Here is a 27127-nt window from a genome sequence, read left to right as displayed (position 1 = left end):
TTTTAAATTTCTTAATCTTTTCTAAGTTTTCAAACTTTTCAATATATCAAACTCTTTTTTATTTTCACATATTTTCACTTTGTTCAAACTTTCTGTTTTCTTATATGTTTTTGACATTCTATTTTAATTTTTAAACTTTGCAATTTCTTAAACTTATATCAAGTTTTCATGACTATAAGGTTCTTAAATTATTTTAATTTTTAAACTTTGCAATTTCTTAAACTTATATCAAGTTTTCATGACTATAAGGTTCTTAAATATCTTGTTTTTCACTTCAACATAGATAACTACTTATATCAAGTTTTCATGACTATAAGGTTCTTAAATATCTTGTTTTTCACTTCAACATAGATAACTTATTTTGCATTTCGCTTAGTTTCCAAATGTTCCAATTTCTCATACTTTCCAGGCGTTTCAATTTCTTATGTTTTAGTTCTCAAACTTTCCTAATTTTCAAACTGTTTTCAAGTTTCATATTTTATAGAAAAAGAATTGATCTTGAAAATTTTAATCAGTTTAAACTATAAAAATAGGTTTCCATGCATTTCAATTATCATTTTTAGATATTTACGTTTCACACCTTTCAATTTCTTTAACGATTTCCATTTTTACATATTTTCAAAATTTTCAAACTTTCTAATTTCACAAACTCTTTTCCATTTTTATATAAATTACAATTTTCGAGCTTTGTAATATCTAAAACTTTTTAACATTTTTAGCTTTTTAAAATTTTAAAATTTTTAAGTATTTTGAGTTTTCTTAACTTTACAAGTTGCGTTAATTTTTTTTAAGTTTCCAAACTTCCAATTTCTTAAACTCGCATTTCGCTATAATTTCTGAACTTCCAATTGCTGAAACACTTTTCATGTTTCATATTTCTTAAGAAACTCTTAATTTTTTTCACTGTTTTGAATGGTTGAAATAAATAAACTAACTTTTTTTGCATTGTTGAAACACTTTTCAAATACAAGTTTTATTTACAATTTCTTTACTTTTTTTTCAATGTTTCATTTTCTTTTAGATTTTTAACTTGCCAAACTATTTTAAAGTTTTCATTATTTTTTTTTGAAAACCTCTTAATCTTTTCTAAAATTTTGAACTTTCCAATTTATCAAACTCTTTCCATTTTCGCATATTTTCACTTTAAATTTTAAAAATTGGTTTTTCACAAGTTTGAATTCATTTTTAAGATATTTTCTTTTTTTCATATTTTTAGTTTTTTCGAACTTTCAAATTTATCAAACTCTCTACTTTCTACCTATATTTTTTATTTTTTTTTCAAACTTTTAAATTTCCCGAACTCTTTTTCACTTTTACGTATGTACATATTTTGAAACTTTCTGACATTTTTTAATTTCAAACTATTTTCAACTTTTCATTTCGCTTAGCTTTCAAGCGTTCCCATTTTTCATACTTTAATTTTTAAACGTTCCAAAATTTTAAACTTTTTTGATATTTCACTTCTATTTTCAAGCTTTCACTTTCAAAAACCTTTTTCAAGTTTTCATAATTTCTTTAAAATTTCATAATCTTTTCTAAGATTTTCAAACATTCTAGGTTATCAAACTCTTTTCATTTCTACATATTTTCACTCTCTTTGAACTTTTTGTTTTCTTATATATTTTTGGCATTCTACTTTAGTTTTCAGACTTTCTAATTTCTTAAACTTTTTTCAATTTGTTGTTACTCAAGGTTCTTAATTATAACTTTTTTTTTCACTTTAACGTAGTTAACTTGTTTTGCATTTTGCTTAGCTTTCAAATGTTTCAATTTCTCATACTTTGCAAACGTTCCAATCTTTTATGCTTTGGTTTTCAAACTTTCCAAAATTTTAAATTGTTTTCAAGTTTCATATTTTGTAGAAATAGGATTAATCTTCAAAAGTTTTCATCTGTTTAAGCTATAAAATTAGATTCTTATGCATTTTTAAATGCCATTTTTAGATATTTACATTTCAAACCTTTCAATTTTTCTAACTCTTTCCGTTTTTGCATATTTTTAAAATTTTCAAACTCTTTTGAATTTTTATTTAATTATATTTTTTTAAACTTCCCAATATCTAAAACTTTTTGACGTTTACAACTTTTTAAGTTTTTTAATTTTCAAACTTTTCAAGTTTTCATAACTTTGCAAGATTTTTATAAACTTTTTTTTTAAGTTTCCAAACATCCAAGTTCTAAAACTCCTTTGACATTTCATTATTCTTTCCAACTTCCAATCCCTTAAACACTTTTCATGTTTCATATTTCTTAAAAATAGTCTTAATCTTTTCTGTGTTTTCAAATATCATTTTTCTTATTTACATTTTCTTTCAAATTTTCTAACTTCTCAAACTATTTTCACGTTTTTGTAATATTTTGAAAAATGTCTTAATATTTTCTAAGCTTTGAAACTTTTCCAATTTGTTAAACTCTTTCCATTTTCACATATTTTCACTTTCTTCAAACTTTCTAATTTCTCGTCTTCTTTCAACATTTACTTTCCAATTTCTTATTATATTTTCCGTTTTCAAAATTTATAAGATTTTCAAATACCTTTTTTTTACTTTAGCATAGTTGACTTGTTTCGCCTTTCACTTAGCTTTTAAATGTTCCAATTTCCCATACTTTTTAAACATTCCAATTTTTCATAGTTTAACTTTAAAACTTCCTAATTTCAAACTGTTTTTAATTTTTCTTATTTTGTAGTAAAAAAATTTAGTCTTTAAAAGATTTCAATGGTTTAAATTATACAAGTACGTTTCCCAATTTTTCAAAGGCTATTTTAAATATTTACATTTCAAACTTTCCAATTTCTGAAACTCTTTCCATTTTACATATTTTCAAATATTTTAAACATTTCCTTTTCCCAAGCGCTCTTGCTTTTTTACATTTTTACAATTTTTCAAACATTTTAATTTTTGAAAACTTTTTGATATTTTAAACTCTTTAAATTCAAACTTTTACAAGTTTTCACAACTTTGGTTTTTTCTAACTTCTAATTTTTTCAAACTCTTTTGACATTTTCCAATAATTTTCAAACTTTTACATTTCTCAATGTTTTTTCATGTTTTCGTACTTTTTATATATGTCCTAATCTTTTCTATGTTTTCAATCAAATTTACTTTTTCGTATTTTAAATATTTTTTACACACATACACACACACACATTTTCTAGTCTTTTCATTTTCCAAATCCAATTTGTTAAACTCTTTCCATTTTCACATATTTTCACCTCAAGCTTTCTGATTTCACAACTACTTTCATAAGTCTATAAGTCTGTCAAATATCTGTCTTTTTCTCTTTAACATAGTTTGACTTTTTTTTTTGCATTTTGCTTAGCCCTCAAAGGTTTCAAGTTCTCACATACTTTTGAAACATTCTAGTTTCGCATACTTTGATTTTCAAAATTTCTAAATTTTTGAGTCGTTTTCTTGTTTATATAATTTAAAGAAAAAGTTTTAAATCTTCAAAAGTTTTCTACACTTAAAATTGTAAAAATAGGTTTCTCATGATTTCAAATTCTATTTTTAGATATTTTCATTTGTTTCAATTTTTTCAAACTTTTGAATTTCCCAAAAACTTTCATTTTTACGTATATAAATATTTTGAAACTTTCCAGTTTCTGAAACTTAACATTTTTAAATTTCTAACCATTTTCAAGCTTTCATTTCGCTTAGCTTGCAAATGCTTCCAATTTTCGTACTTTAATTTTTAAATGTTCTAAATTTACTTTAATTTTTAATCATTCTAAAATTTCATACTTTTTTGTCATTTCACTTTTATATTCAAGCTTTCACTTTGTCAAACCCTTCTCATGTTTTCGTAATATCTTTAAAATTTCTTAATCTTTTCTTAGTTTTCAAACTTTACAATTTATGAAACTCTTTTCATATTTCACATATTTTCGCTCTGTTCAAACTTTTTTTTTCTTTTTTTTTTTTGCATTCTACTTTAATTTTTAAAGTTTCCAATTTCTTAATTTTTTTTTAGTTTTCATAACCAATAAGGTTTAAAATATATTTTTTAACCACTTTAACATAGCTAATTTGTTTAGCATTTAGCTTAGCTTTTAAATGTTCTGATTTCTCTAATTTTTCGAACGTTCCAATTTCTTACGCTTTAGTTCTCATACTTTACAAAGTTTCAAATTGTTTTCAAATTTCATGTTTTATAGAAAAATAATTAATCTTGAAAAGTTTTCATCGATTTAAACAATAAAAATGGGTTTCCATACCTTTTTAAAATGTCATTTTTAGATATTTACGTTTCAAACCTTTTAATTTCTCTAATTTTTACCTTTTTACATATTTTTAAAACTTTCAAACTTCCCATTTTCAAAAGTCCTTTACATTTTTATATTACATTTTTTTCAAAATTTCCAATATCTATAGCTTTTTGACATTTTCAACTTTATAATTTTTGAATTTTCAAACTTTTGCAAGTGTTCTTAACTTTTTTCATGTTGTCTCAAAACTTTTATTTAAAAGTTTTGAAGCATCCATTTTTTCAAACTCCTTTAACATTTCCTTATACTTTCCAAACTTCCAATTCCTTAATTACTTTTCATGTTTCATATTTCTTCAAAAAAGTCTTAATTTGTTGTGTATTTTCAAATACCATTTTATTTAGTTACATTTTCTTTCAGCTTTTCTAACTTCTCATAATATTTTGGAAAAAGTCTTAAACTTTTCTAAGTTTTCAAACATTCTAATTTGTCAAACTCTTTCCATTTTCACATATTTTCACTTTGTTCAAACTTTTTGATTTCTCAACTTTTTTCGACATTTCACTTTTTAATTTCTCAAGTTTCTTTAGAGTTCTCAAAATTTTATGAGGTTTTCAAATACCTTTTTCTTTCACATTTTAATTTCTCAAGTTTCTTTAGAGTTCTCAAAATTTTATGAGGTTTTCAAATACCTTTTTCTTTCACATGAACATAGTAGTCTTGTTTCGCATTTTCTCAAAATTTTATGAGGTTTTCAAATACCTTTTTCTTTCACATGAACATAGTAGTCTTGTTTCGCATTTCCACTTTTTAAACTTTCCAATTTCTCATGGTTTAATTTTCGAACTTTCCAAAATTTCAAACTGTTTTTAGGTTTTATTATTTTATAGAAAAAAGTTTTAATATTCAAATGATTTCAACAGTTGAAATTATAGAAGTAGGTTTCCCACTTTTTCATAGGCTATTTTAGATATTTACATTTCAAACTTTTCAATTTCTCAAACTCTTTCCATTTTTACATATTTCAAATATTTTAAACATCCATTTTTCCAAACTCTTTTCTGTTTTTTTATTACATATTTACCTTTTTTTCAAACTTTTTAATTTTTGAAGCCTTTTGACATTTTTAAATTTTTACATTTCAAGATTTTTCAAGTTTTCACAACTTTAAATGTTTTCTCTAACTTCTTTCCAAAGTTTCTCAAACCCTTTTTAAGTTTTCGTAATATCTTTAAAATTACTTTGTCTTTTCTAAGCTTTCAAACTTTCTAATTTGTCAAATTCTTTTCATTTTCACATGTTTTCACTTTCTTCATTGACATTCTACTTTAATTTTCCAACTTTCTAATTTCTTGAACTTTTCCCTACTTTAACATAGTTAACTTGTTTTGCATTTAGCTTACCTTTCAAACATCCCAATTTCTAAAACTTCTCAAGTTTTTATAACTCGAGTTTTTCAAACATATCGTATTGAGACATTTATGCTTTGGAAATGCTGTAATTTGATTTTGTTTTGTTTATTTCTACTTAGTTGCTTCTTATGCTCTGGGCTTTGTTCATGTGAACTTAGTGCCATGACTGTACTTACTTTTCAAATATATTTTTCATTTTGACACTATTTTATCATATTCCGAAAGTCTTAATCTTGAGAACTTTTCAATGGTTTGAAGTTTTAAAGTAAGTTCTACATAATTTCAAACATCATTTTAACATGTTTTCATTTTTTATTTTATGACCCTTGTGTTCGACAAATATTTATTTTGGAAAGGTAATATTACCATCCATCTTTTGTATTTTGACTGATTACCTTTCCATATATGAAATACTTATTCCAGGAGAATTTTAATCTCATTTCAAAATAGTTCCGGGTTATTCCCAGGATAATTTTAATCTTGTTTCAATATTATTATCCATTTCCTTTGCACCTATTGGCAGTGTATATTGACTGATTATTTTTCCAATATAAGGTTCATATGAGATATTTCTTCTGTTTCACCAGCCATCTCTTTAGGCTTGTTGAGATCAGTTTTAATCTTGGTTACATATTACCATCCATCTTTTGTATATTGACTGATTACCTTTTTTAAATATGAGGTACTTATTCAGTATCACCAGCTATCTCTTTATGTTTGTTGAGATCGTATATTATCAACCAATATCTTGAACTGAAAGCTTGGTACAAATTCTTAACTGTGTAAAATGTTTTGGGCTATTTGCAGGACAATTTTAATCTTTGATTCAATATTACCATCAATCTCCTTTGCACCTATTTGCTGTGTATATTAACTGATTATATTTCTGATTTTCATTGATGACCTTCCGTGAATTTGATGCGTTCATATAAGATGTTTATTCTGTCTCACCGGCTATCTCTTTAGGCTTGTTGAGATCAATTTTAATCTTCATTCAAAATTACCATCCATCTCTTTGTCTATGGACTGGTTACCTCTCCAAATTTATGCTCATGAACCTTTCCAATTTTTGGTTCACTTATGACCTTTACTAATTTGATGCATGCATATGAGATATTTATTCTGTGTCACCAACTATCTTTTTAGGCTTGTTGAGATTGTGTCCATTATCGACCAATATTTTGAACTTAACAGAAAGTATGTTCCGTACGTATCATTTCTTAACAAAACCTGTTTGTTGAGCTTCATTAAATCTTCTATCTCGAATAGATGACCTGCATTTTATGTACCTCTAAATTTATCAATTTCCTTCTATAGGCCTACTGGGAGAGTGTATTGGTTACTTAGTAATAATTATAAGAAAGCTTGATCCAAGTGACTTTTCCAATACTACTGTCCTATGACATCTTGTATAACATCCTTTGGCTTATAAAATTTTGCCATCGATAGATTCTTTTATATTGCCAATCCTTCTATGGGCCTGCTGGGAGAAGTGTATTGGTTACTTGTTACTAATTATAAGAAAGCTTGATACAAGTTGACTTTTCCAATCCCCCGTCCTATGACATCTTGTATGACATCCTTTGGCTTATAAAATTTTGCCATTGATAGATTCTTTTTATATTGCCAATCCTTCTATGGGCCTGCTGGGAGAAGTGTATTGGTTACTTGTTACTAATTATAAGAAAGCTTGATACAAGTTGACTTTTCCAATCCCCCGTCCTATGACATCTTGTATGACATCCTTTGGCTTATAAAATTTTGCTATTAATAGATTCTTTTAAATTGCCTTGTAGAATTTCATCTTTTTCTCAAGATTTTTTTTCTCGAAAAGAAAAAAAGTGTCGTTTAACATTTCAGATTTGTAAATTACATCTGATTTTCCCTTTAAATGTTTCAAAATTTGTATTTCCAGTCATTTACTCATTTATTCATTTATGATCGATATAAAAAAAAAATTTAAATCCCCAAGTTCTTGAATTTGAAATTATTTAATTGTTTTTAATACTCTTTTGATCTTTGGTATTTCTTTTTCTACTACCTGTTATTTTCAGCAACCATATCGAACTTATAAAATAGTTTGTGTTACCATTATCAAATAGTTTCAAATTTTTTTAGGAAATAGTATCAATGTTCCTGACTTGTTTTGTGAATTTTGAAAATTTGAAATTTAATCTGAGGTTTGTATATGTTTTATTTACTTTCAAATAAATGTAATATTTTTGACAAATTTTGAATTATTAAACTGGTTGGTGTATTGTCTTAGTTTTAACTTAACACTCTTTTTCCATACACACACGCACGCACGCACGCACGCACATACATAACTCAAAATTTGAAACTATAAATACCTGGTTTGTTTCATTTTTTATTTTTTTTCTAGTAATAAACATACACTACACTTTATCAAAGGTTTCTAATTTTTTTGAATCAAAGTACCCATATGGTTTTCTCAAATTTTCAAAATAGTAAAATCTTTATGAGAATTTTAAAACTCTATATTATTTGGTGTATCATTTTGTTTTAAGGTTCCTCGTAGGCCTTTTATGTTATTGCTTCAAGCACTACCTTAACGTTTTCGAAGTTCCAAAAAAATTCTTTGAAATAACAGTCATCTCTTAAAATTTCAATTGAAGTCTTGTCTTTTTAATTTTTGAAAGTAATTTTTTTCATTTATTATTTTTTTCAGAATTTTTTAAAACCTGTTGATCTATGAAATTTCCAATTGATTTCAATAATTTTGAAAAACTGGAACAAAATATGGTGTTTTTATCTTGTTCCTTTTAATTACGGAGTTCGTTTTTAACTTGTTTTTGACTTGTTCCTTTTATTTCTGAGAAAGGTCTTCTATAATTACGTTCTAAATAATGTATTTCTTTAAAGCATCAAAATTGACTTGTATATTACATACTTCTCATTAATCATCATAACTTGCATCAACTCAAGTTGTCACATGTTATCGGTTTCCCAAGTTATGTGAACTGATATCAAGTGCTTCATTAATTCTACCCTCGGGTGATCTCACACATTTGAGAAGTCAGTCCTCAATAATATTAGTCTCATTAGGCATGTTGATATCAGTTGCCCTATTCATACTCACCGGAAACTTGCAAATGTGTTTCATCTATTTATCCTTTTATGAATGTTTAAAATACAGCTTAACGTGATCCAACATCAGATCATTTCTTATAGATTTCCTGATAGTCTATAGTGCCTACTTTCAGTTACTAACTGAAACTGATGCCAATTCTAGAGTCTCACAGATATTTATCCACGACCTAGTTGTTGATCCGGAGACTTGTAGAGGGCTTTCATAATTTTATTCATGCCCCAATTTTTGCATGCACTTCAATATTGATCTAGATCCTGTAGCCCCATCTAAGCCCTTAAGGTTATTGAGATTATATATTTCCTGCTTATCATTACCCACCAAAATTTGATACTAAGGGTTTCACTACATAAGTTTCCTCTCAGTTATTCTAAGTTATATTATGAGATTATATATTTCCATCTTATCACTATCATAAGATATTTTCTGAACCTCATTATGGAGCATATTCAATTGCTTAGACTTGGCGACAGTATATTTTACTTATCTTACTCATTGAAATTTGTCGAATCGATTTGCGATCAAGCTTAATTAGCCACCAGTATATTTTACTTATCTTACTCATTGAAATTTGTCGAATCGATTTGCGATCAAGCTTAATTAGCCACCACTAACTACTTAACTAACTGTGGATCTCCTTAATTGACTAATTGATACCTTGTGCCACATTAATTTTACTATCATTACCCGTTAGTGATTCACATGCACTTTAGATGCTTACCTTGTTTTACTATCATTACCCGTTAGTGATTCACATGCACTTTAGATGCTTACCTTCTGTGAGCTCCTCTTTTTTGGGCTTGTTACTCTACAGTCTTTTGGGTGACATCTTACATCCAGTTGGACTTTACTTAGAGGTACGCTTAATCTGAATTTGATACAATGGGCACATCAATTCTACTCTCATTTATGCATCTCGTGCACTCTAAATATTAATTCCTTATCATAATGTGCACTTTTTGGGTTATCCTTATTGCAGTTTGTTCAGTGTAAGCATATATTGAGGTTGTATATGTTCACTTATTGGCACTCCCTTGAGCTTGTACCAAGGGGCTTCCTTAACTCTTCCCTATAGCCTCGGGTTAGAACCGGATTGACTCTAATTTAATATTGAGGTATTGACATTTGAACTTGCCTATTCTCTTCGATAATATGAATCTGAAGTTTCTTCTCTGAATCTAAAAGTATGTGAAATTATTTTCTTGTGTCCTATGCTTATGAAAATGTGTGACCTATTAAATTACTCGGTAAAATTTTTTAATTTAATTTTTCCTCTTCTCACAAAACTATAGCTAAACTTTTGAAACTATATATAATTATTTCATTAACTGTTTTAATTAAATTTCCTAGTACTAAACTCTTTCTACACAAATTTTCCTAGAGCTTTCTGGAATTTTACGAAGTTTGTGGGATTTTTTGAAGTCTAAGCTTTATTTTTAGTGTACTTTTTAAATTACAGTAATATGACATTTTTATCAAAAAGATTTTGATATCTTGGTTGAAATTTTCTCTAATTGATTAGAAAATTTTATAAACCAAATATAGTTTTTGCTCTTTGTTTTTCTTTCCAGTTTTGCAGTTCTGAATTTTATCAAAATTCTTCTTAACTTTTTAATTCTCAAGTATCAAAATTTTTAATGTTATCCATATGCTTTTTATTCTCAACAAACTTATGTTCTGTAGGTTATAATTTATCAAACTTGTAAATAGATTGCCTATTTTTTTTTACTTTGTAGTATAATGTGATGTGTTCCTATTGAGGATAAAATGAGAGAGAATCGACTAAGGTGGTTTGGTCGTGTACAATGGAGAACTCTTAACGCATCGGTTACGAAAAATGATAATATTATAGTTAATGGGGAAAAAATCTAGAGGTAGACCTAAGGAAACTTGAATAGAAGCAATTAAAAGGGATAAAAGGATATGATAATAGTTAAATAGAGGAAATGGCCGAATATCGAACGAAACTGAAAGAATATGATTCATGTAGCTGACCCTAAGCGTTAGGGATAAAAGGCTTTGTAGTTGTTGTATAATGTGATGTTTTTTAAAGATGGTCTATCATTTTTTTAAAATTTTCCTAGTAACGAAATCTTTTATCTCTATTTCAAGAAAACACAATTCAACCTTAGAGCTTTTTGGAATTTTAGAAATTTGTGGAATTTTGAATCCAAAACTATACCTTTTTTTTCATTTTGCTTTTTAATTATAGTAATATTGTAGTTATAAAATATTTTTGTCATATAGTTCAAAGATTGGTTTGAAATTTCTTGAAAAACAAAAGTGATGTGCTCAGCTCGCTTTTCGTTCCATTCTTATAGTTGCACATATTACCCCCTACATTAGTCTCGCAGACACTTAGTACTGCTGTTAAACGTTATTATCCAAAATTTTCCGTATCAACGACCATTTTCTGCCTTCATATTATTTATCATTTGAACTTGATATGGATGATTTTCTCTTAGGGGTGAACTCGATTTGGATATGACACTTATCATATCCATATCCACTTCCTAAAAAACAGAAACCGATACAGATATAGGTATTCTTCGATAAGAAAAAGTCAACCATATCCACATTAATTGGAAACAGATATGGTTTGTATGTTAGGGAAGCGGATATGGATACCATCACATATGCAAATCAGATATTTGAAAAACGGATATGATTCGGATATCAATCGGATAACATAAAATATCATGTTAAGTGGACAATAAAAGTTATCAGTTAAAAAATTTATTTTGGATAGTAAGATCTCATGAAATTTCAACCACACTAACCTAAGCAAACCTCACAAAACTAAGAATTGCAAGCAATTGATTAGACAAAAGTACGAGACAAGAATTACAACATAAAGTGCTGCAAATTTTTCTTCTAGGCCTCCCATTTTATTATATCCATTGATAAAAAAATAAATTAAATTATAGTGTAACTTAAAATTGACTATAAATAAGTTTAAAATGTATAATTGTTACCTCTGTAAAAGCATGATATAGTAAACCAAAAACATATGACGACATTTTAAATCGCATGCAATTGATATCAAGATAATAAAAAATTTAATAATAATCATATCTGTAACTAGGTCGGTGTCCGAATTCATATCTAAATCTATATCTAATCCATATCTGAATTTAAATAGTCGGACCGTATCCGAAAATTGAGTCGATATTTGTATCCAACCAAAAATGTGAAACCATATTCGCATTTGTTTTGGGTTACTATTGTAGATCAAATCAGATATATATGGGCTATTTTGCACTTTACTTCCCCCTATTCGACCTCTTCATTTATCTGTCTTGGCTTGTTAATCGTGTGTCTAATAGTTTTTACACATCAAACTTTTATTTCTCGAACTTCATCCATCGTTGTCCATCGTTCTGCACTAAATATTTACTGTGTAGTTCTGTATTAACCGGTATCGTCATCCATTCTTTCTGCGTTCATTCGCAGTGTGTAACACCATTTTATTTGTATGCAGTAGCACTTAATACTATGTTGCATCGTGAGGGCATGCACTTTAGATATCTTCATATCATCAGCTATCACCTTAAGCTTATTATCATTGGATATCACTCACTGCTTTTGTCATGTAAAATTTAACACTAGTTGTTCTACTAGTTTATGCTTATTTCTGTTATAAAATTATGTCATGTGGAGTACTAGATTTTGTTCAACTTCATTAGTTCTAGGGCCCGTACAAATTTTCATTTGACTTTTCAGCTATTTTTTCTTCTTATGGAGATTATTGTTTTTTTAAACAGTGTCATTTTGTTGTAATCTTTGAACTAGAAATTTCTTGTTCTAATTCTTTTTGCTTTAATTTTCGTAGACTTTGACTCTTAATATAGAACAGTTTTAGAATTTGGAAATTTCTAAATATGTTTCTTGAGAAACACAAAAATGATATGTAAAACAGGAATATTTGATTACATTGGTGCTTTGTATTTTTTTTTTCTTGAGAAACACAAAAATGATATGTAAAACAGGAATATTTGATTACATTGGTGCTTTGTATTTTTTTTTTGTTCTAGTAATGTTACATTCCGTGCTACTTTTATCTGGAAGATTTGAAAAAAAAATTGGGTTGTAAGATTTACTTATAGATTTTGAAGATTTAAGAAAGCATGAAACCATGTTCTCTACTAATCTTTTAGAAGAAAATAAAGTGGTGCTTTGATTGTATCCTTGTCAAGTTTTTGAATTTCTTGAAATACTCTATAATTATTTATTTTATTTTCCTTTCTTTTAAATTTCTTGATTTTGTAGATATCTTTCTTGACGTTGTAATATTGATAAAAGAAAAAGTTCACTTAAATTCTTGAATACTTGTATAGTTCCTCGTATAGTCATCCTAGACCTTCAAAATATTTTTGTAACCTTTGAATTAATAATAACTATAAGATCATATTTGGTGTACTTTTTATAAGAAGTTCTACTTTTTCTAGGTCTATAATTACCATATCCATATTTTTTCCTACTCGTATTAATTATGGAGTTCTAATCACTCAAAACTTCATTTTTTTAGACTTTGAAGAACAACGAGATGCTATGTTATCTGAGTACTTCTATATGGAGTTTTACAGTACCTGATACGTGTCGTACTCATTTACCCGACACTTCTTGGACACTCTTTTAATAAATGCATATATTTATTCAGACATGTACTCAATTATGCATTGACATGTACTCAATTATACAATGCATAATTAATTTAAAACACTCGTCATACATTTCTTGCATATGTATCCTACAATTCACATCCATCTTAGTAAGTTGTTGGATAAGGGTGTAGTTCATTTCAGCCTTAAGAACTATGATTTAAAATGATCGTTTACATATAACTCAGAACTATGACCATACCAAACTATGACCATACCATACCATACGTAACTATCTGATGCAAATCACTCGATTCCCTATCAATATTTGAAATTATTGGTCATGTTTATAATCCATATTCATTGGTGATCATTTGATTGGCAGAGTTTGATTTCCATATTCTTTAAGTTGCCTTAATTGCTCTTATCACCTTTCTTCTTGTTTTTTGTGTATGGGTGGATGGGTGGGTGGGGTGGATGGCTGTGTGAAATGCTCTTGAGCAAAGACCATAGCCTGATCTTGAAGTCCGTCTTTTTTGTGTGAAATGCTCTTGAGCAAAGAACATAGCCTGATATTGACATCCTTCATCTTTTTCGAGTTTGTGTAACTGTGTGTGTGCGCGCGCGCGCCCGCGTATGTGAATGTGTGTGTGAAATGCTCTTTAGCAAAGACCAGTGAATTATCTTGATTCTCTGAGTACTTCTATATGGAGTTGTACAGTACCTGATACGTGTCGTACTCATTTACCCGACACTTCTTGGACACTCTTTTAATATATGCATATATTTATTCAGACATGTACTCAATTATGCATTGACATGTACTCAATTATACAATGCATATTTAATTTAAAACACTCGTCATACATTTCTTGCATATGTATCCCACAATTCACATCCATCTTAGTAAGTTGTTGGATAAGGGTGTAGTTCATTTCAGCCTTAAGAACTATGATTTGAAAGGATCGTTTACATATAACTCAGAACTATGACCATACCATACCATACGTAACTATCTGATGCAAATCACTCGATTCCCTATCAATATTTGAAATTATTGGTCATGTTTATAATCCATATTCATTGGTGATCATTTGATTGGCAGAGTTTGATTTCCATATTCTTTAAGTTGCCTTAATTGCTCTTATCACCTTTCTTGTTTTTTGTGGATGGGTGGGTGGGGTGGATGGCTGTGTGAAATGCTCTTGAGCAAAGACCATAGCCTGATCTTGAAGTCCGTCTTTTTTGTGTGAAATGCTCTTGAGCAAAGAACATAGCCTGATATTGACATCCTTCATCTTTTTCGAGCTTGTGCAACTGTGTGTGTGTGTGTGTGTGTGTGTGTGTGTGAAATGCTCTTTAGCAAAGACCAGTGAATTATCTTGATTCCTTCATCTTTTTTGAGCATAGTCATGCTGTAAATATAGTAGTGTATCCTGTGTGCAGGCTATAATTTCGTAGTCCTACTGACTGATAGTCAATCTTTATGAACTACTACTAATAAGTAAAGATCTTTTCCATCTTGTATGTGTCATGTTTTGAAATAAAAACACATCTAGTTATATTACACAGGACAAAATATGCACAAGCTCAATTCTGTGGACTGTGACTTTCACCTGAAATTCATCATACTGCAGAGTTTGGAGTCTCTGATTCAATACTGATTGTGAAAAGAGGACGGATGAATCGAGAACCTAACCTCATACGGATGCACTTAGTGTGAAAGCTATTGCAACATCTCATCAGATCCCAAGTCGATAGGCAAATGCGAACTCCAGCTTCCCCCAGTGGTGCATCATTGAGTAAAGAAAGACCAGCAGATAAGCAAATACTTTCAGGTTTGAGCTTATTATTCTGATGGTAAGAGTAGGAGATGGTGTAGTTCAAGCAAGAGCACTGCTGGTGTTAATTACACTGGGATTGACAATCCTTTAAGAAAGATAGCAAATATAACCAGCATATCAAAACGAATGGACTCTACAATCAATGAGCATCAGCTTAGAATCTCAGTGAGGCAGCAGAGTTAATTTAAGTCGAGTATGGAAGTCCGAATAATAAGGACTCTTGCAAGATTATTGGCTTGGTATTTGATGCCAAGATCCTATAGAAAGGAGGCCCAAAGTCAAATTTGAAGGTTATGATTCAATGGAATTGTAGGTTTTCAGTTTGCATCTTGACTCTCAGGTACTCCAACCTGGCATCTCATAATATTATGCCAACCTAATTTTGAAAATGCAGGAGAGTGCAGACATCTGGCTGAAGCAAAACAGGGTATGTTCATATGAGATATCTATCAATCGGAGATTTGTTGAACCATTCCAATGGAGATTCATGCCACACAAAAATGCAAACGTAAGCGTTTTTGTTTTGGAAATGACCACATAATCTGCTGCCTGCGCACTGAAATATACAGTACATTCTATAAGTAAAGGGTTGCCCCCCCCCTCCACAAAAAAAGGACCTGACGGTGACACCTTCTAGATGCAACACGCGAGAGAGATAATCATTAATGTTGTAAAAGGGCCTAGGAATCCACTTAGGTGTTTTGCTATATAATGTTTCATGTTGATCTGTCTTAGGTTGAAAACTTAGATTTTGGAATACCCACAACTTTAATTTTTCACAAAGCATATGCACAAGTTTCTCCTTTCTTTCATCTCTATGTATATAACCCTTTCTTCTCCAAATCTGAAGAGCCCAAATCGTATTTTTCAAGAGACATGAGAGCAGACATGGTGTCTTTGGTTAAGGGATGACCTTGGGAGTCTGTTCTTAGATCACAGAGAGGGATATCATATAGCCTATAGGCTGTATAATTTTGTAATGATTTCTAGCGCTTCTTGTATCAGTTCTAGAATTACTTCTGAATCTAGACTAGAAGAAATCAAGTTCACATATGAGTTTGGTTCTCTAGTTTAGTTAGGTATTTTTACTGGACTGCATTTAGAGGAAAAAGTTAAAAACCTTAAGAACCAGAGTCGAGGATGCTGAAACTAAAAACAGAGAGGTTCGTTGGAATTCCGGGTGTCACGCCCCGAAACTGCAGCGGAAATTCATAAAATACGGGGTGTGTGACAGCAGTGACCCGTGCACGAGACAAGTCTTATGCACGAGTCAAGCCTGGCAATTCATATCACATAGTTTATTTTTAAAATATTCATAAACCTGCTGATGATAGAAATCAGAGCAACTATATATATATAATCGGTACTTACAGCCCACAAGCTCACCGTTAAAAGCATTTTTACAAAACAAAACAAAATATGCTGAAGGTAACATCAACAAGAAGAGGCTCTCCATATAACGCCTCTCAGCCAAAAGCTCAAACCAAAAGTTCGGCTACTATGAAGCTACGCCGGATCTGAAAAAAATTTAAAAACAACGGAATGAGCTAGCGCTCAGTGAGAACATTTCCCACTAGAGTTCCTAGATAACTAATAAAATAGTAACAAGAATAGTTCTCAGAAATTAACAAATTTCAAGTTTTTGCATGAGAAATTCACAGATAGCAGAATACGATCCAAATATCGTAATATTGTCATTTTTAAGAAAGAATACAACAATTATATTTTCTTTCTCATGTGCAACTGAATAAACTGTGAAATTTCTTGAAATCAAACCCTTTTTGAATCAAGGTAAACATTAAGAAGAAAAAGAACTACTAATTTGTATAAAATCAGAGAATTGTTGTTTTCTTAATTTCACAGTCAATTATCAGAATCTTATTTCTCGATGAGTATTTCATGAATGCAAAAGTCACCCCATAGGTCACACTAAGGCTACGAATTTTAGCCCAGTAACAAGGGAATGCGTAAACCGCATCAGATAACAAATAATTCCCGGGAACCGAATGCACCTAACACTGCCATAGGCTACCGGCCAAATACAGAGGGGCCAGAATAGATTTCAGAAGGGCCAATACAGAAGGGCCAAGGCCAATACAGAAGGGTCAAATAAAGGTGCATTCACCATATGACAGGCAGAACTAATCCATAGTGGACTATTTGAGGGTTTAAAACATCAAGCTCACATGTCAAATGAGAAATACTTTGCATATCAGAATTTGCAAATGTTTCAGATGAAATTAATAAGGTAAAACTTCTCATTTCTGTTAAAACAGTTTACGGATATTTACTTTTCCTTTTATCAGATACTAAACGACGGAAAATCTTTGAATCCGTTAAACTGTTGAAATACGTTCCAATATTTCATCAAAACTTTCAAATATAACAAGGTCCATAATTATTTGAAAATTGCACGAGAGCCAAAGTTATTTTTCATATTTTACATAAAGATCAAATTAGCTTTTGATATATTGTACGAGGCTAACATCGTATTATAGGATAGACCACAACAGAAATAGGTCAAATCTTTATATACATGAAAAGACATATTATTTATTTATTTATTTTTATCACAAGATAAATCAAATATAAAACTCATGCAATTTTATATTATAAAATACTAGTGAGAAATGAACTCACCTCTAGTGGTCACGACTTTCTCAAAATATTAGTCTCCCGAATATCAACCAGAACCTATAATGTAAGATATATGACTAATTATTAATTCAAAACAACATATATTATAGGTAAATCAATTCATAATCTAGAGTCTAGATAATCAATAATAATTAAATTCTACAGTACATATGAGCTTATTATTAACTTTAGCAATTTATCACAATTTTATAACTCTCACATACTAGCTTTTTGGATTTCCTAGTAGTTTATAATAATGCAGGGGGTTATAGGAAATTTATCAAGTCTACAAGTTTTTGTTTATTCCTCAGACTGGACTTATTTACAAATTGAGTAAAGAACAGGGGCTTAACAGATATTTTTCAGCCATTTTTCAACCATTACTTAATTTTACTAAGGTCTGTTAGAAACTTTCATATGGTTCAGGGGCTTAAGGTGAATTTTTCCTCCCTTTATAAAAAAAAAACCCCAACTGATCATCTTCCTCCTCCCCTTCTTCGTTTCTTCTTCTTCTCTTTTTTTTTCTTTTTTTTTCCGGTTCCCTCTTTTCCTCTTTTTCTTTCGGTTTTTCTCCTCTCTCTCTCTCTCTCTCTCTCTCTCTCCTTTCCATGTCTCGCCAAAACCCCAAGACTGCGGCAAGGGATCGCCGGCGACTAGGGATGGCCGATGGTCAGACCTCGCCGAAACTAGGGTTAGTTATTTCCTTTTTTTCAGTTTGTTTCATGAATCCAAAACACACAAAAGAATCCTTTTTGCAAACCCTAGATTCTTTTTAAGTTCATATTCATAACAATTTAATTCCCTTATTCATTCTATTTTGATTGATTAACTAAGATTTCTATAACAATTCTCTTCTAAATCAAGAAATTATCATAGAAAAGGGTTTATACCTTTGGGTTAACGTGAACAACTTTGGGTGAAATCCTCTCTTTTCCCTTCCCTTTTCACTGTCTTCTTCCTCTTCTTCTTCTTCTTCTTTTTTTTTCGTTTTTTAACCTGGATTTATCACATTTCCTCCCCTTCTTATACTGTTGGGAGGCGGTGAGATTATAGAAATCTAGTAAGCGGTGGAGGAAATCTCCACCACAAAATTTTACAATATTTTATTTATTTATATATTTTTCTTTTTTTTTTGTTGGCTATTAAAGTAAGCAATTAATGCAAGTTTGTCACTTACTCGATATTATCCTGTTAATATGCATTATGACTTGCTGTACAATGTTTATGTTGGAGTTTGAACCTTATTGTTGTGCACTTCTGTTGTGTATGTCTGTTGTGGTCCGCATTAGTAGATTTGGTCTGCATTAATTTTTTTAAGAACAAGGATGGGGTCTCAGTGTAAGACCCCACCCTACACTACCTTCTGCATTAACACCCGTATGACTCAGTAAACATCCCCATCCATATGATGAAAACTGAACAACAGAGTATTCTGTTATAATGGTGTTTATATTAGGTTATGCTACTTTGGATATTGTTGAGTTTTTTCCTGTACTTTATATTCGATATAAATCTTCAGAATATAGCTAGCTATATTTTTAATACTCATTTTGTACACCCGTGGAGATTTGTTCACTTTTCTTATCTTCTATAAGTTTTGTTATGCTGATGTTCTTTTTATAGTTATCTTTATACTGTGTCGTGACTGACAATATGGCACGGGTAGTCTTCTAACCAAATTGGATTCTCTGATGATTTGTCTTGGATATAAGTTAATATATCTCAAACATGTATGTAGCATATTCAAATTGGTTTCTTTTGATCTTACAAACTGATTGAATTGAAAACTTTACATGTCTAATGCACTAGGCATACTTATTGACTTCAATTTTCAGTTGTTTGCATTATAAACTTATGTTATCCAATCTATTTATTGCGAGAAGGAGAGGGTTGCATTTTGCTTCATAGTACTCTATGATGGTATTTTTGCTTTCATCTATTCAAACTAGTGGTCACATACTCTTGGTGGTATCCTGTTAATCTGTATTATGACTTATTGTACAATGTCACTTACTCCTGATTATATTCTGTTGATGTGTACTGTGACTTATTGTACAATGTCTTTGTTGGAGTTTGAGCCTTATTATTGTTGTGAACTTTTGTGCTCTGCATTAGTATATTTGGTTCTGCGCCTGTTATAGGAGAGTGTGCTCTCGCGTGCATGCGTGTGTTTAATAGAGTAAGGATGGGGTCTCAGGGTTAGATCCCAGCCCTCTTTTTTGCATTAACCCTCAAAATGGTTGGTTATATATGACTCAGTTAACATCCCCAGCCTTAGATGAAACCGAACAACAGTGTATTCAGTTATAATTGTGTTTATATTGGGTTTTGCTACTTTGCATATTATTGAGTATTTTCTATACTCTATATTCAATATAGATCTTCAAAATGCAGCTTGTTGTATAGTTAATATTCATCATTGTACATCTCTGGAAGTTTGTTTATCATGCTTCTTATCTTCTGTAATGTAACGTCCCGCCCCGGAATCCCAGAGTCGGTACGCTATTAGATCTGATGAACTGGCCTCACAAACAACCACATGTCTTTTCAGCACGTTTTTGTCCTCACTCACGCACTCCCTGGAAAACTTCCCAATGGGTCACCCATCTTAGAATTTTTTCAGGCCAAGCACGCTTAACTTTGGAGTTTCTAAGAGTTGGGTTCCCGAAAAGAATATGCATCTTGGTGTTACGAGTATTCCAATCAAATCTATCAATACTAATTACATCATCCTCTCAAGGGTTGGGGTATTACAAATTCCCCCACTTAAACTCGCAACGTCCTCGTTGCGCCAAATCATATCATCCAAGACCGTTCCATCCGTGTGAGATTTTAGAGGTGGCTCTTACGGCCTCAAGAGGTGGCTCCCGCCCTCTCGACGTAGCACTTTGCGCCACATAGCGCTTAGCTCTCACAATTCCGGTTGGCCAAATCAACATCCCAATCAATTGAGGTATAATCTCCTTTCAAATTTTATAGTAAATCTTAGTAAATCGAATCAAATTAGAATGAGTGAGGGAGTTAAATTGTTATGAATATGAAATAAAAGAATCTAGGGTTTGCAAAGGGAAAAAAAATTCTGTGTTTAGGATGCATGAAACAAACTGAAACAAAAGAAAAAAAAGAAACTAACCTAGATTTAGCGGGGGCGGTCGGGGTCTCGTCGTCGGCCTCTCCTTGTCGTCGGCCGGCTCCTCGTCGCCGTCCAACCTCCATGTCGGAGGAGAGAGCAGAGAGAGAGGAGAAGAAAACCAAAAGGGAAAAAAAGTAGAGAGCAGAGGAAGAAGAAAAGAGGAACAGAAAAAGAAAAAAAAAAGAAGAAACGAAGAAGGGAGGAGGAAGATGATCAGGTGTTTTAATATAAAGAGAGGAAAATTTACTTTAAGCCCCTGAACCATGTAAAACTTTCTAACAGACCTTAGTAAAATGAGTTATGGTTGAAAATGGCTGGAAAATATTTATTAGGCCCCTATCTTTTGTTCAGTTGCAAACAAGTCTAATCTGAAAAATAAAAGACAACTTTTAGACTTGATAAATTCCATATAAAACCCTGCATTATCATAAATTACTAGGAAATCCAAAAAAACTAGTATATGAAAGTTATAAAATTTTAATAAATTGCTAAAGTTAACAATAAACTCATATGTACTGCAGAATTTAATTATTATTGGTTATATTTGAAATTAGTAGACTCTAAATTATGAATTGATTTACCAATAATATATGTTTGTCCTGAATTAATAATTAGTCTTATATCTTATATTATAGGATCTGGTTGATATCAAGGGGACTAATATTTTTGGATAATCGTGTTCACTAGAGGTGAGTTCATTTCTCACTAGTATTTTATAATATAAAATTTCACGAGTATTATATTTGATTTATCTTGTGATCGAAAAATAAATAATATGTCATTTTCATGTGTATAAAGATTTTTATATTTCAGTTGCGGTCTATCCTATAATACGATGTTAGCCTCGTACAATATATGAAAAGCAAATTTGATTTCTATATAAAATATAAAAATTAAATTTGGCTCTCGTGTAATTTTTAAATAATTGTGGGCATTATTTTATCTGAAAGTTTTTGATGAAGTATTTGGAATATATTTCAACAGTTTAACGGATTCAAAGATTTTCCTTTATCTGAAAGTTTTTGATGAAGTATTTGGAATATATTTCAACAGTTTAACGGATTCAAAGATTTTCCGTGACTTAGTATCTTGGAATATATTTCAACAGTTTAACGGATTCAAAGATTTTCCGTGACTTAGTATCTGATAAAAGAAAAAATAAATATTCGTAAACTGTTTTAACTGAAATGAGAAACTTTACCTTGTCAATTTCATTTGAAAATATCTGTAAATTCTGATATGTAAAGTAATTCTCATTTGACATGTGATCTCGATGTTTTCAAACCCTCAAATAGTCCACTATTGATTCTTTCTGCCTGCCATATGGTGAATGCACCTTTATTTGGCCCTTCTGTATTTGGCCCTTCTGAAATTTGTTCTGGCCCTTCTGTATTTGGCTAGTAACCTATGGCAGTGTTAGGTGCATTCGATTCCCGGAAATTATCTGTTATGTGATGCGGTTACGCATTTCCTTGCTACTGGGTTATAATTCGTAGCCTTAGTATGACCTATGAGGTGACTTTTACATTCATGAATAACTCATTGAGAATTCAGATTTTGATAACTGACTGTGAAATTGAGAAAATAATAATTCTCTGATTTGTACGAATTACTAGTTCTTTTCCGTCTTAATGTTTACCTTGTTTCAAAAATTGTTTGATTTTAAGAAACTTCACAGTATATACAGTTGCTCATAAGAAAGAAAATATAATTGTTGCATTCTTTCTTGAAAACAGACAATATCATAATGTTTGGATCGTATTTTGCTATCTTTGAATTTCTCATGCAAAACTTATAATTCGTTAATTCTGAGAATTATGCTTATTATTATTTTGTTAGTTATCTAGGAACTCTAGTGGGAAATGTTCTCACTGAGCGCTATTTCACCCCGTTGTTTTTAAATTTTTTTCAGATCCGGCGTAGCTTCGTACTAGCTGAACTTTTGGTTTGAACTTTTGGCTGAGAGGCATTATATGGAGAGCCTCTTCATTTTGATGTTACCTTCAGCACATTTTGCTTTGTTTTGTAAAAATGCTTATAACGGTGAGCTTGTGGGCTGTAAGTACCAATTATATATATAGTTGCTCTGACTTCTATCATCAGCAGGTTTATGAATATTTTGAAATAAACTATATGATATGAAGTGTCAGGCTTGACCCGTGTATAAGACTTGTCTTAGGCATTGGTCGTTGCAGTCGCGAACCCCGTATTTTATGGAATTCCGCTGTAGTTTCGGGGCGTGACATATAAAGTGTAAACTTTGTTATGTTGATGAAGTCTGCTGTAATCCATCCCCAAACTGTCTTAACTGACAGTATGACATGGGCAGTCTTCTAATAAATGTGTATTTTTTGGTAATAGTCTTGGATATAGTTCAAAATATGTAACATATTCTTGAACTTACGAAGAAAATTTTTACATGTGTATGCACTAGGATTCCTTGTTAACTTACAATTCCTGTTATTTGAATTATTGATTTATGTTATCCAATATATTTATTGCTTGAAAAGTAGGGTTGTATATTTCATCATAGTACCCTATAGTGGTATTGCTTCATGTATTGAAACTAGTTGAATGCTTCTTGTCAATTTTGCATTGGAAAATATTAGACTGAATTTAGATGTTTATTTGGGAAAAAGAAATTAGTTTGCTTTGTGTATACTTAATTGCTCATTATGATGGCTTAAGTTGTACAGTAAATGTGTATTTTTGATAATAGTCTTCGATATAGTTCAAAATATATAACATATTCTTGAACTTACTAAGAAAATTTTTACATGTGTATGCACTAGGAATCCTTGTTAACTTACAATTCCTGTTATTTGAATTATTAATTTATGTTATCCAATATATTTATTGCTTGAAAAGTAGGGTTGTATATTGCGTCATAGTACCCTAAAGTGGTATCGCTTCATGTATTGAAACTTGTTGAATGCTTCTTGTCAATTTTGCATTGGAAAATATTAGACTGACTTTAGATGTTTATTTGGGAAAAAGAAATTAGTTTGCTTTGTGTATACTTAATTGCTCATTATGATGGCTTAAGTTGTACAGTAATGGATGTGGCTTGTGTAGCACAGTTTGTATGAAATTTACAAGTAGGTTTGTGCATCAGCATTAGCAGTTGCAACTTTAACTTTCCTTCGAACTAGCACATTATCATGCATAAATTTTCCTCAAAACTATCACGTATTATTAGCATCTTACAGTGTGAAGCCATGAAAGCGTTCGCCTCAAAGTTTTGCATTATATTCTGTAGAAATATATTTTGAGAATTTTGTGTGATGAATAATAAGAGGGTACAGAATTATAACATAATAGCAAATGTCAAAAATACTCTACCCGCCAGCCAAAGTATTTACCGAGTTAAGTAGTACTTTTAGTGCCCTTATGAAATCAACAATGAATTTAGTTTTAAGTTCCTTCCCCCAATGAAAAAAGTAATAATCAAGAAACTACTTTGACAGTACGTAAAAAAGTATTTTCAGATTGTTTTTAAAAGCAACCCCCCTTCCCCCACCCCAACTCCCACCTTGCGGAAACCCAAAAAAACCAACAAAGAAGTTGTTTTAAGAAGCATGTTAAATAATATTTTACTAAAACCAATATTAACTATATTTTTAATAATAAGTAGAAGTACTCTCAAAAAGCAATATTAAACTAGGCCTAATATTAAACTAGGCCTATGTAATCCTCTCCTATTTCATTTTAATGTGTTATGTAGTTCCATGTGATAACCCCTAAATTTTAAACTAAACAATTCACTATTTATTTTAAAGGATAAATGGTTGTTAACTCAATAAAAATCCCATCCCAACATACCAAATATGTATTACTCAATGGCGTTCTCTCTCTTATTAATTATATGAATTTCAATCATCGGACCATTGTTTCTAACCTATATATATATATTATATATATATATATATATATATATATACTATATATAATGATATATGGGAAAATGGATCTAGCGCTGGGGGAACAAACCCCCTAGGCTCCCACACTAAGGACGCGCCTAAAATCACACCACTGTCCTTAATTACTTTTTACGATCCGCTTCCGTTGAACTTGATCTACACGTTCCTAAACTCAAACACACTAATTATTGCGGGGTGAACCCGTCTTGTTTTGCATTCGTGAGTCGTCCAAAAGTTCTATTTCATTCGAACCGTTCTAAAAATTCGGCGACGTGGATGAAGGGTCAAACACGACGGCGTTCCACCCCCAAATTGGTGTGTTTACGCGTTTAAGACGTGTAGATCAAGTTCAACGGAGCGTTATCGTAAAAAAATATTAGCGGAATGCATGTGATTTCATAGGCCCCGTCCCTTAGGTGTGAGCCTAGGGTGATCCTTAGCTTCAAACACATTTCCTATATATTATATATTATATATATATATATATATAATATTTATATATATATATGTGTGTGTGTGTTGTGTGTTTGTGTGGTGTAGACTGTACCTTCAATTTAGTATGAAACTTAAATATAAAATAATATAAGTGGACAAAAATCATACCATTATAAAATTTGAGGGTAATCTATAGCCCCATAGTCATTTCTTCATCTTTCAATTTGTCGCTTTTCATAAAATTTCTTAAATTTGAAATTGCAAATTAGAAATATAAAAATTTCTAATAAATAAAACTTTATTAAAATATTTTAAATCTTTCCTTTATCCAATATTTTGGGTAGTACAATACATTCTAAATTTGAATATTAAATCAATACTTTGTTCAAAACACTATTTTAATGTATCTGTGAGCTTATTATATTTTAATACAAAATTTATAAAGTAGCTTCAAAGAATGGGCTTGCATTTTAAGATATTAGCTCTTTGAGATACATGTATTCATTTATATAATTAAATTGAAAAATTTTAAATAGTTTTGTAATAACCACTTCAATATAAATTTAATATTTTAGCTTATCTACTCCTCTATAGGTGAAGTAGAACCTAAGGACTTACTATTCATGTTACAGTAAATTCTTAGCATGAACAGTAAATCAAACGCAGAGGTTGTTGTGCCTCGAGAATCCAAACCAATCGCCAAGAAAAGATAAACCAACACACCAAAACAATAGCACAAACAATCAAACACCAGTTTTACGTGGTTCGGCAAGATGCCTACGTCCACGGGGCAAGGAGGGGGCATTTTTCACTATTAGAAATCAAGAGGAACAAACTAGGGTTACAATCACTCACCAAAAACCCACAACAACTCACTCTTGATCTCTCCAAATTCTCCTAGAATAGAAGCCCAAAGAAAACCCTTTCAAATAACTCAAAACTCCTGCCTTGAAACCCTAGAAAACACCCATTAGGTATTTATACCAAAGCCAAACGAAACGGGTCTGAAAACAGAACCCATTCCGGGTCTGAAAACAGAACCCAGACCCGAACCAGAGTCGCGGTCGACCGCAGCGCCATGTGCGGTCGACCGCGAAAAGTCCAGAGGCTCACCCAACTCTCTGGACCAAACGGGGTCGACCGCTGCTCCATGTCCGGTCGACCGCGCCACAAATACATCTGCGTGCACATTGCGGTCGACCGCAGCTCCACCTCCGGTCGACCGCCAGACGCCCAAAAGCACTCTTCGACTTTTTCTAGTGATCAACTCCATACACTCGCCGAATCTACAATTCTCCACCTCGAATCTACAATTCTCCACCTCGGAGAACGTTTTCCCAAAACTGAGCCGACACCGATCAAACCAATGCCTCAACTGTTGCATCCAGTACGCCATGGCAACGGACTCATGACAACGGACCCTATCCACAACACGTCGAGACCCAAACGGGAGTGCGAACACTCAACCCCAAACCAACTGTGTCTACTCACCAAGATCGAACTGAGCCTACACCGACTACACCAAATGTCTCACTTGCTGAGACCCAAATGATCGGCTGCATCAGAAAACTGACTGCCTACGTATCCTCTCCAAGGAATCAAGCCTTCACGTAGTTCACCCAATGGCCTCCAAAGGCCCTCAATCCAACCTGCGGCTGATAGCATCATAAACGACCCCAATCTGAAAACAGTCCAAAACATATCCATCAGCTGCATCCAAATCAACTACCTCATCATCTGCACCCATAAATAAATGACCCTCATGCTGTGCCACCTCAGCTGGAATCCCAACCAATGCAGAATGACCTGGAGTATGTGGGGAAATTCCCA

At 31.2% G+C, this 27127-nt stretch overlaps 2 long non-coding RNA genes across 3 annotated transcripts in view; both read left to right on the top strand.

Moving 5' to 3' along the window:
* Window positions 1-15861, top strand: part of LOC109840261 — a 91055-nt gene extending 75194 nt beyond the window's left edge. The window contains exons 3-5 of one of the 2 annotated variants that reach the window (XR_002246834.1): window positions 9707-9842; window positions 14901-15462; window positions 15567-15861. This is a non-coding gene — a long non-coding RNA (uncharacterized LOC109840261). Of the gene's footprint in view, window positions 1-9706; window positions 9843-14887; window positions 15463-15566 lie in introns of those variants that run through there. The other variant, XR_002246835.1, reaches the window with a different exon arrangement.
* On the top strand, window positions 21442-23360 carry LOC109840262. Its single transcript, XR_002246836.1, has 2 exons — window positions 21442-21631; window positions 22855-23360. It is a non-coding gene; the product is annotated as an uncharacterized LOC109840262 (long non-coding RNA).

The sequence above is a fragment of the Asparagus officinalis genome, chromosome 5 (genome assembly GCF_001876935.1).
Source record: "Asparagus officinalis chromosome 5, Aspof.V1, whole genome shotgun sequence".
NCBI classification, from domain to species: Eukaryota; Viridiplantae; Streptophyta; class Magnoliopsida; order Asparagales; family Asparagaceae; genus Asparagus; species Asparagus officinalis.
Note: the sequence above shows the minus strand (reverse complement) of the source record. Positions and strands in the feature narration are given on the sequence as shown.